The 10,357-nt window shown below is 39.2% G+C and overlaps 1 protein-coding gene across 3 annotated transcripts in view; it reads left to right on the top strand.

Annotated features, from left to right (window-relative positions):
• The window catches only part of EPHA4 (EPH receptor A4), a 182,982-nt gene extending 179,116 nt beyond the window's left edge, over nt 1-3,866 (top strand). For all 3 annotated transcript variants that reach the window (XM_069104513.1, XM_069104511.1, XM_069104512.1), the window contains one exon: nt 1,077-3,866. The gene's annotated coding sequence lies outside the window, so the exon portion shown is untranslated. The remainder of the gene's footprint in view (nt 1-1,076) is intronic.
• Nucleotides 3,867-10,357: the final 6,491 nt, after the last annotated feature.

Here is a 10,357-nt window from a genome sequence, read left to right as displayed (position 1 = left end):
CTCTCTCTCTCTCTCTCTCTCTCTCTCTCTCTCTCTCTCTCTCTCACTTTCACTCTTTCCCTCTGTCTCTCCTTCACCTCTTGGTCTCTCCCACCCCCTCTCTCTTTTTTTCTCTCTCCACCTCCTTCACTGTCTCTCTCTTTCTTTGTTTCTCCCTCAACCCCCTCTCACTGTCTCTACCTACTATGTGTCATACAATTATTTGAAAAGCCAACTTATTATTATCTAATCTGTTATCTTTTATTCATTGGTACTTTGTCATCAGTCAAACACAAAAGATTTCATTAGCACCTAATACATTCTATATATGGATTCTAGGTTCAGGGTATACACAGTAAAACATTAGTCACTATCCTCAAGGAATTTTCAGTCTATTGGGGAATCAATATACACATATATAAAATACACACACACATACACATAAATATACATATATATCATATATGCATATATACACATAAATATACATGCATATATAATATATGCATAAATATATACATATACATAAACAAAATCTTCTTACTTGAAATTGGTGGTGTCAACTAGATATGATACTTTGGGATTTTATACAGTATTAGAAGCATTTATTTATTCATTTGTGCAACAAAAATTTACTGAGCACTTGCTGTATATAAACTCCTTGCTGCCTGCTTAGGCAGATAATGTTTAGATAAGATACAGCTCCTGACATCATGAAGTTTACAATGGGAAAATCTAATGCGATTATTTCTTGTTCTGCAATTAGGTGCTTAACACTTCTCCAGAAAGAGTTATGGAATGTAGGGCTTTTAAAATTGGAAAAGACCCTAGAGATAATCTAGTTGGATTCTGAGGTAGTTAAGCATTTTTATTCCTATTTTTCAGAAGAGAAAGCCAAAGTAGGGAAGTTCAGCAAAATTGCGTGACTGAGCTAAGATTAGAACTTGAAGACCTTTTTTTTCCACCTTGTTTTGGAGGTTTCTGCCTGACTCAACACATTGTATTTTCTGTCTAGATCTTTTTGTAGATAAGGCTTGAAGTTAGTTATGTGTCTACCTGTAAACATTTGTCTAACATGCTCCTGTCTTCTATTTTAGGGAAAGTGGATTCTTTTTTTTTTTCCTGGCCTCACAGCCCTTCCCGTTGATCACATTGACCATGGGGAAAAGAAATTCAAGAAGCCAAAATTGAACTTGAATCTTTCCAAATTCCACGGGCCTCCTGCTTCCACCACGCCAGTCTGAGATGGGGGCAGAGACACTGGACAGAAAGAGCATTGGTCCCTAAAAAGCAAAAGCATGTGACTTCCAGATTTCCTTTTTTATGTTGGAAGAAGACACCATCACCACAACCAACACCACCACCAAACCTCCTAGGCTCAGCATCATTCTTTCCAGCCGTCACTTTGAGGAATGTACTGCACTGAAGAGCTAGCCCTGCAGAGTCCCTGTTTTCCTCCTTGTTATGATTTTATTTATACATATTCCCATAGTTCTTTCCTGTATGTCACTGCTGCATCTGGATGATGGCAAGTGACCCAACACTACAGGTCTTAACATGGACGCCAAGTTAGGTGCCACTACGCCGAACAAAGCCAGTTCATGGGAGCCGCCTAGTATATGCATTGCTGAAGTTACATTTTACACGAGATGTGCCATTGCAGTGATATAAATATATTTTTTTTCTAGACTAAATAATGAGCTGACTATCTCTTTTGATGTGTGTACATAGGGATGAGTGAGCGTGTGCGTGTGCGTGTGCATGAATGAGTGTGAGTACAGGCATGTATGTACATGTATTATCTCATGCTTAGAACTGCCTATGGATGTTTTGGAAAGCCCCTCCTAACGTGCTGGCTTTCCACCACGTCCAAGCTGACAAATTACATGAGATAGTATGTCTGTACACTACGTCTTTCCTACTAGCAAGAAAACACAGAAGTGTTAAGTTTCCTGTATCTCTAAGTGTATTTTGTAGCTGCCACCTAACCTTAATCGATAATCCTGCAGCCTAAGGCGGAGGCACTTTCACCTTAGTTACGGAACAGTTGATGAAAAAACAAAGTCCGTTCAGGTGATGGAGCGCCCATCAATGTTGCTAATTCTGATTCAAGTCATTCTCAGAATCACACTTATTGAAAGAGGGAAGGGGATGAGAGCTGTGTCTGGTTACCTGAAATGTAGAACAACGTAAGCCTATTTTCCTGCATAAATGGATTTGTTAAATGTGAACAAATATATGCAATTCTTATATACAGTCAGAGCTGCATTCTGACATCAGTGTCAGGTGCTAAGAAGGTTGTGTCCTGTAATTAATAGCTTGTCTCCCACCATCACAGAAAACCACATGCCGGTGATGCTTGAGGGTACACTCTTGGGTCCGTGCCAAGTAGCTTCGAGCACTTCCAAGTTCCAAATTTTCATGGAAAGTTACTTTTGTAAAGGGAAATAATCTACCATAAACTCCTATGGCCCTCACAATGGCACCAGCATCTAGAATCCGAGGTCTAGAATGTGAAGATTGAGTGCTGACAAATACGACTTCTTCTTAGACGAGAAACGTATACCAAACTCCAGCCAATGTACTGCCATTCTGTGGGTTCAGTTAAGTGACTGCCATTCATCATGGTTGCAAAGATTGCCACAGCATCATGTATCAGGATAAAAAAAAACACCACTAACAAGGCAAAATGCTGAACCTGCACCCACCATCAACCCACCTTGATTGTATTCAGACAGGATGTTGGGGCACTGGACTCTAGAAACTGTACTAGAGAATCAAAATTAATTTTCCTATATGTTACCCCTCCTTAGGCCCTTAATTTTTTTTTAAAGGGAAGTGCCTATAGATACTTGGAGAATATTAGCATAATCTATAAACCATAGGATGCTCTGAGCAGATTCTCTCTCAAATATAAGTTTATTTCCTGATCTCTAAAATGAGAGGGGTAGATAATTGGCCAAAGAGGTCTACTGTGCTAGAAGCAGAGAACAGGTTAAGTGATCCTGTTTTTGCTCTACTTTTCTTCCCTAGAACCTAGCACAGTGCGCTTTGCACATAGTAGGCACTTAATAAATGTCTTCTTTTTAATTGAGTTGAATCGATTGTGATATGAGAGCTGTCACACAAATGCAGCATGCTCAGATAGGAAATGACCATCAAATTGTGATCAAGGCAGCTTTAATTAATCTTTCTCCTTACCCCAGACCAAATTTAATGATGCCAGTATTTGTCTGCCGACCCCTTGTTACTGAAGAGGTTATCCATGGGACACGCTACTAAGCAAACTCCAGTATGTTGGGGGTCACGGGAGGGAGGCGGGCTAGGGGAAGGTTGTGCTTCTGACACTGCTGGTAAATATACTTTGAGATCTCTTGCTGTATTCAGTTTATGATGGAGATGTGTATTAATGCATACACACTTATATCCATGTATATGTTTGAAGACAAAAAAAGATTCTCACCAGGAAATGAGACTTTTGAAAGCAATATTTTCATTTAACATTCTCCTACCAAGAACAAACATTGACACAAACTAAAGAGTGCATTTATTTTTTTGTATCACTGCAAGTATATTGGAATATGCAAGGACTGTGGTTAAAATTAGAATGTATAAGGCATATTATAATTTAGTTCATGCTAAATTTTTTTTTAACAGACCATTGCTTGGTTCATAAATGTCCATAAGTTTGAGTGATCTCTAAGTTAGACATAGATTTTCTATTTTGTTTTAATTTGTCATTTTTTTTTCCTATTTGGACTTTAGGTACACATAACTTATGTCATTTATTTATGGTCTTTTATACCTAGTTTGTAAAATTGTAAAATAGCAAACTCAATGCAAAAAGTTTGCATTTGAAAATAATAAAGTAGTTGCTGTACCAACAAGGAACAGAGTTGCTTCTTTTCCGCGTCTTTGCCCTAAGTAAGATATTTCTGTGAATTTTTCCCCCTCTGAATCAATAGTACTCCATTTGTCATTGGTTCATGATTCAGGTAGAAGAGCTTGAAGTGGCCACAACTTAATACAACACAAGCATGCATGTCCACCTCATCTCCACCCTTGGGAACAAGGACATAGCGAATGGACCTGAGGGTTTCTTAGACTGCCTAATCTCAGCATCCTCACCATCTGATGGGCTCTACACATCACAGCACAGGGGCTGTCCTCTGGTATATATGAATTCTACACCACATAGAACAGCCAGGCATTCCCAAATGAGGCAGAAATTTTAAGGAACAAGGTCTTTCAAACCACAATACCACATCACTTATTTATTTGAAAGTATCAGACATCATGCTGCTAACTGTATCATCAGAGCGGATAGTATCAGAAGGAGGGTGTCAGGAGACACAGGGAAGAAGTGGTCTTTTTCTAAGCATCAAATCTTAACCTGAAAGAGATTTGGAATAGGAATTCCTGTTGATGATGATTACTTCAAGGGTTCCATCCAAGACCATTCTTAAAAATTGGTGGAGTAACTAGTGCTTTAAGGTGGGTATGGAGTCAAAAGTTCTGAGTTCCAGTTCCTCAACCTGCCATTTATGACTATTTGACCTTGGACAAGTTACCTTACCTCTCTTAGCCTAGGTTTCTTTACCTGTAAAAAGGGGTAATTTCTTTAAATGAGGTTAGATTCCTTTTAGCACTGGCACTTTTATGATGAGTAGTGCAGATCTTCATTTGAGTAGGCAAAACTGATGACCCCTTTTCAGAATGCATCTTCTCCTACCTCTCTGAAATGTCACCTGAAGATCGGTGTTCCTCAAGGAACTCACTTGTTATTGGAAATCGCCAAATTAGTACTGAAAGGCCTTCTAGTGCACCCCCCTTCTTTTAGAGATGAGGAATCTGAAGCCCAGAGATGTTGAGCCACTTTCTAAAGGTCACACAGGTAGTAATGGTCGGAATTTGACAAAAAGGGGGTCTTTGAGTTTTGAGCCTTTTGATTTTCTTGTCAAAATTCAGAGAGCTCTTGGTGTGTGTGTGTGTGTGTGTGTGTGTGTGTGTGTGTGTGTGTGACAGTGATGCCCTAAAATAAAAATTATTTGACAAGGAGCAGAGAGCTTAGAAGAGAGAAGGGATGAAGACAGGAGCCAAAGAACAGAACAGAGACAGAGTAAAAGATTTACTTCTTTCAGTATTTTACCTAGAACCAGTCCTCTATCTCCTCTAATCTTACAGGACTAGACAAATCTTATCTTTTTATTATACATAGAAAGTCATTAGCATGGAGTTGCTTATTTCTTGGTTGAAAATATCACTAGATTAGAGAATTAATGATAACACTGCTAAGGTTTGTAAAACACTTGAAAATATTCTTAATTTTGCAAAGTACTTTGAAGATGCTAGCTAGCATTTATATAATGGTTCAAGGCTTGCAAAGTGCTTTATAAATATTGTCTCATTTGATCTTCACAGCAACCTCGGTAGGTAAGGCGCTATTATTGTCCCCATTTTATGGATGTGAAAACTGAGGCCCAAAAGCCATGAAATCTCTTAATCAGGGTCACATAGCTAGAATGTGTCTGAGGCTTTGCATATGTTATCTCATTTGATTAGATTCATGGAATTTGTGGAAGATTAGATTCAAAGGAGAAGACTGAAAATTTTGTAGAGATAAGGCTGAAGGGTAGATAGTGCTAATCTTTGAATGTGACATTATAGGGAAAACACACCATAACCCTCATCACCACTGTGAGAGACTTTGAGCTACATGAACCCTTGACTCAAACTTAAATAACATTTCTTGTCTTCTTATCATCCCTTTTGCTCTCACACTTTTAAAATTTGTTTTTTTTTTTTACTTTTGTATTATAGACCTCTGAATTTTTCTGAGCTTGAGATCAGCTCCTCACTCACAGATAAGTAACTCTTTCCTTATAAACAATGTCTTTGTGCCCACTCACACTTCTTCCGAAGGGGGCTCCAGAGAAACCCTGATGTCAAAACAAATGATGCTTATTCTATCATATTGTTCCAGCTGTAGTCTTCAGATTAAATCAGTCCTCAGTTACCTATAGCTCCAGAGCAGCTATGCATCAAATTAGAAAGGTAATGTAGTATACAGTGAAGAGAGAACAAGTCCTGGAAATAGGAGGTCAAATCTCACTTCTGATGCTTGCTCTTTGGGTGACCATGAGAAGTAATTGAACCATGGCATACCTGAACTTAGAAAATAGGGGGGTTGGACCAGATGGCCTCCACGCTCCCTCCTAGCTCCTACTCTGTGACCCTAAGACTTCCCTCAGATGCTGGTTACTTCTCAAAGATGGTTAGCTGCTGTCCTTCACTCTTGAAGAGGATCAAAAGGAGATCACTTTGTTAGAGTCAAGTTATAGTGTGACTGACTGTGGCTGATCAGACCAATACGAGCTTGGGATGCTCTACCCACAGGTCAGGCACAAACCGTCATGTGAATACTTGAGATGGATTCTCTAAATTTGCACATCTTGCATTTCTTTTGAGCTACTTCAATTCTGCTTTACTCACAGAACGCAGTTCCTTCTTTGATGTGGGCAGTTCTGTGCCAGTGTTTCCCTTGTCCATCAATTCCAAAGTTCTTCAGAGAGACCTTGAGAGTTTTCTTGTATTGCTTTTTCTGACCACCATGTGAGTGCTTGCCCAGTGAGAGTTCTCCATAAAATTGTCTTTTTGGCAAGTGTACATTTGACATTTGAACAATGTGGCCAGCCCATTGGGGTTGTTCTGTCTGCAGCAGAGTTTGAATGCTTGGCAGTTTAGTTCAAGAAAGGATCTCAGTGTCTGGTCTCAAAGATGCATAAGAGTTGAAGTGAGAGCCCAGGTTTATAGGCTGATTACATTGCTTTGAAATCTTGGCTTTGAAACTTCTCAACATTGAGAACACCCTTGACTCCAGATGCAGTTCAAATGTACCCCTTCCATAAAGTATTTCTGAATCATATTGGCTAGAAAGAATTGCATTAACGGTCCTTATGGCTCTGTGTGTACAATCTACCATCTCCCATAACTAAAATGTAGACTCTTTGAAGGGAAGGACAGTGTCTTTTTATTCATCTTTACTTTCCCAATAAGGCATAATATAGTTCTTCCTTCACATGTTGTTGTTCAGTCATGTACAACTCTTGTGACCCCATTTTGGGGTTTTCTTGGCAAAGATACTGGAGTGGTTTGCCATTTCCCTAGTCAGCTCGACAGATGAGGAAACTGAGGCAAACACGGTTAAGTGACTTGCCCAGGATCACACAGTTAATAAGTGTCTGAGACCAGATTTGAACTCAGGAAGATGAGTCTTCTTGATTTCAAGCCGGAAGTTCTATCCACTGAACCATCTAACCTTCATGTGTAAGACACACTCAATCAGTGTTGGCTGAATAGAATCACACAAGCTCCCATAACCAAATTAGCTCAACTGTTTCATCAGTGGGCTTTGGTGGGTCCCTTGGTTAAATTACATATACGCCAGAAACATGCACGATTCATTCATTTTCACAACAGAGTTTTCCAGTTAGTGAGGCTTATACTACAGGGATTATGTGAGTTGATTATCCTTGCTAGAATATGGGTGGCCCAACCATAAATTAAGTATCATCCTACCTACCTCACTGTGTTTAGTAAGAATTAATTTCTGGTTGAATTCCCCTTCTTTGCTTTTCACTGAAAGCATCGAATAACTTGTTGCTTCACAGATGCCTAGATACTGTATCTCATAGATGAGGGGGTGATGATTTTCCTAATTATTGTTTCTGTGCTTTAAGCACAAAGGCTTCAGACAGGTCTTCTCACGGACCATTTCTCCCCCTGAGGATGTTCAGGTGCTATAGGTAGAAGCTAATAATTAACCAAGCAGAGCCAGGAGATAGTCCCAGAGACAAGGAGTCAGTCAGCTAAAACAGAAGAAAAGGCAGCAATATGAGAAACGTGGTGAGAGATAAGGAAGAATGAAGGTCATGGGATTATAGACATTTAGATGTAAAAGACCTTAGAGGTCACGTAGTTCAACCTTATCATTTAAATTATTTTTATTGCTATCTTTTAAATTTCATATCCCTAACCTGCTTTTGCTACTCAATGTAACATCTTTTGCAACAACAACAAATAAACAAAAAGACAATAAATGAATGAAGGAACCAAAAAGAAAGAGAAGGGGTGACTAGGTGGTACAGTGAATAGAGCACCAGCCCTGGAGTCAGGAGGACCTGAGTTCAAATCTGCCCTCAGACACTTAACACAAAAACTAGCCATGTGACCTTGGGCATGTCACTTAACCCCAATTATCCTCCAAGAAGAAAAAGTAAAAAAAAAAAAGAAAGAGAAGGGGGGAAAGCAGCTCCGTGAACAAATCAAAACGAACTAACTAGTACAATATCCAAACTAAGTTTGACAGTTTGACAGTGTTCCAAACCCTTGGTCTACCATGGCCCTCTCTAATGAAGGAAGAGGAGAGGAAGGGGGTAATTTTCTCATCTTTTCATTAGGTACAATCTTGGTCAGTTTAGTTGCTTTTGTTCTTTTGGTTTACATTTCAAACTCTTCATGTTGTATTTTGCCCAAGTATGCGTGTCAGAGCTAGCATTTGAACCCAAGTCCTCTGAGTTCTCTGAGGTATGATTTGAACTCTGGGTCTCAGACGCCAAAAGTGTTCTCTTCACTGTGCAATACATAAACAGCTTATAGTAGAGTTGGGACTAGTCAGTTTTTTTTTTTTACTTCGTTGTGTTCTTTTCACAAGAAAAGTGGAATTTTACCTGTTGGAAAAGAAAAGAAGAAAGAGTAACATAACAAGATGGAGAATAGTAGGAAAGTAATAAGAGAAAACAGTCATGAGTAAAAGGAAGCGAAGACTCACGTCTGTTGCACAGGTGCTCATGATTGGTGTGAAACTAGAAGTGAAACCAGAAGACCCTTGCCCTCGACATTGGCGAAACCATGTGAATGAGCCACAGACTGATTAGATTTCTAGATCTAAGATTAACCAGCTCTGTGATTTTCAAGTCACTTCTCCTCTCTAGAATTAACTTTCTATGAGTTTTAAATGAAAGTTGGACTGATATAGTCCTTTTTATCTCTTAAACTTTTTTCTTGGTAACAATCAGCTCTATCCTAGTAAGGCAAGCATGGCCTTTGTACTTTTATTAATGGGAAAAAAAAATGAAGCACCAAAGGGCGATGGTGATGACTTGCCCAATGTAAAGAAAGGGGACACAGTGACTTACCCTTTGTTAGCAGATGTGAGAACAATTCTTTCTATTCTTCAAGCAAATGGACCAAAAGGTGAGAAGAAAAATAGTTCTAAATGATTTGTTTGTTTTTAGCCTCACCGTGAAGCTTGAAATCAATGCAAACTATATTCTTGTGTATAATAAGAGAGACAGCATGATATTGTTGGTAGGGGCTCAACCTGAAAGTCTAAAAGACTTAGGTTTAAGTCTTCACCTCTGACATATATGGGCTGGGTGACCCTGAGCAAGTCATAAGATCTCTTTGTATCCCAAGTAATTTCCCAAGATGAGAAGTTGAAAATGAGTTGTCAGATATGTCTAGTGGAGAGAGTTTCCATAGCAGGCACTCTTTATACCCATTAAATAATAGAGTTGAAACAGGAAAAAAAAAATCCTTATATGAATTTACATCTCTACAACATGTCAGGCTTTAAAAAACACTCTGTCTACAACCACCTCGTGAAGTAATACAGATATTAAGGTATTATTATCTCCATTTTACAGATGAAGAAACAGAGTCAGACAGATGGACCAAGGTTACACAAGTAAGAATCAGAGGCCAGATCCAAACCTAAGTCTCCTGATTCTGAGTTTAGCTCTTTCTGCCACATTGAGAAGCTTTCCTGGTAAAAGTATGACCAATTCAAATCATGTTAGTTTTTGAAAAGACCTTCATTTACCCCCCTCATTTACTAAGGGAGGAAATTGAGACTCAGGAATTTGATATGACTTCTAATACCCCACAGAGAGAGGCAAAGCCAGAACAAAAACTTAGAACTACTGACTTCTACTCATCTCAGTATGCCTCTCCACCCACCCCTCATTAATGCCATTCTCTACTTATCCAAGGATCCTATTGAATTTTCCCTATGATGATGAATATGATAGGATCTGTTAGATGGTGAGCTCCTTGAGAGCAAGGGCTATTTTTTGTCTCTCTTTGTATGTCAGCACTTGGCACAGTTCGTGGCACACAGTAGGCACTTAATAAATGCCTGCCAATGGACTAACTGAAAATAGTGCTTCTGGACACATTGCGAAACTTTAGTTCCTAATCTCTTGACCAGTGACTTTTTTTTTTTTTAAGCAATTGGGGTTGAGTAGCTTGCTCAAGGTGACGCGGCCAGTTGTGTGTGTGTGTGTGTGTGTGTGTGTGTGTGTGTGTGTGTGTGTGT

The sequence above is a fragment of the Petaurus breviceps genome, unplaced genomic scaffold (assembly GCF_028583685.1).
Source record: "Petaurus breviceps papuanus isolate PSGF00001 unplaced genomic scaffold, PetGlider_PUasm1.0 688, whole genome shotgun sequence".
Taxonomy (NCBI): domain Eukaryota; kingdom Metazoa; phylum Chordata; class Mammalia; order Diprotodontia; family Petauridae; genus Petaurus; species Petaurus breviceps.
This window is presented reverse-complemented; position numbering and strand designations above follow the sequence as displayed.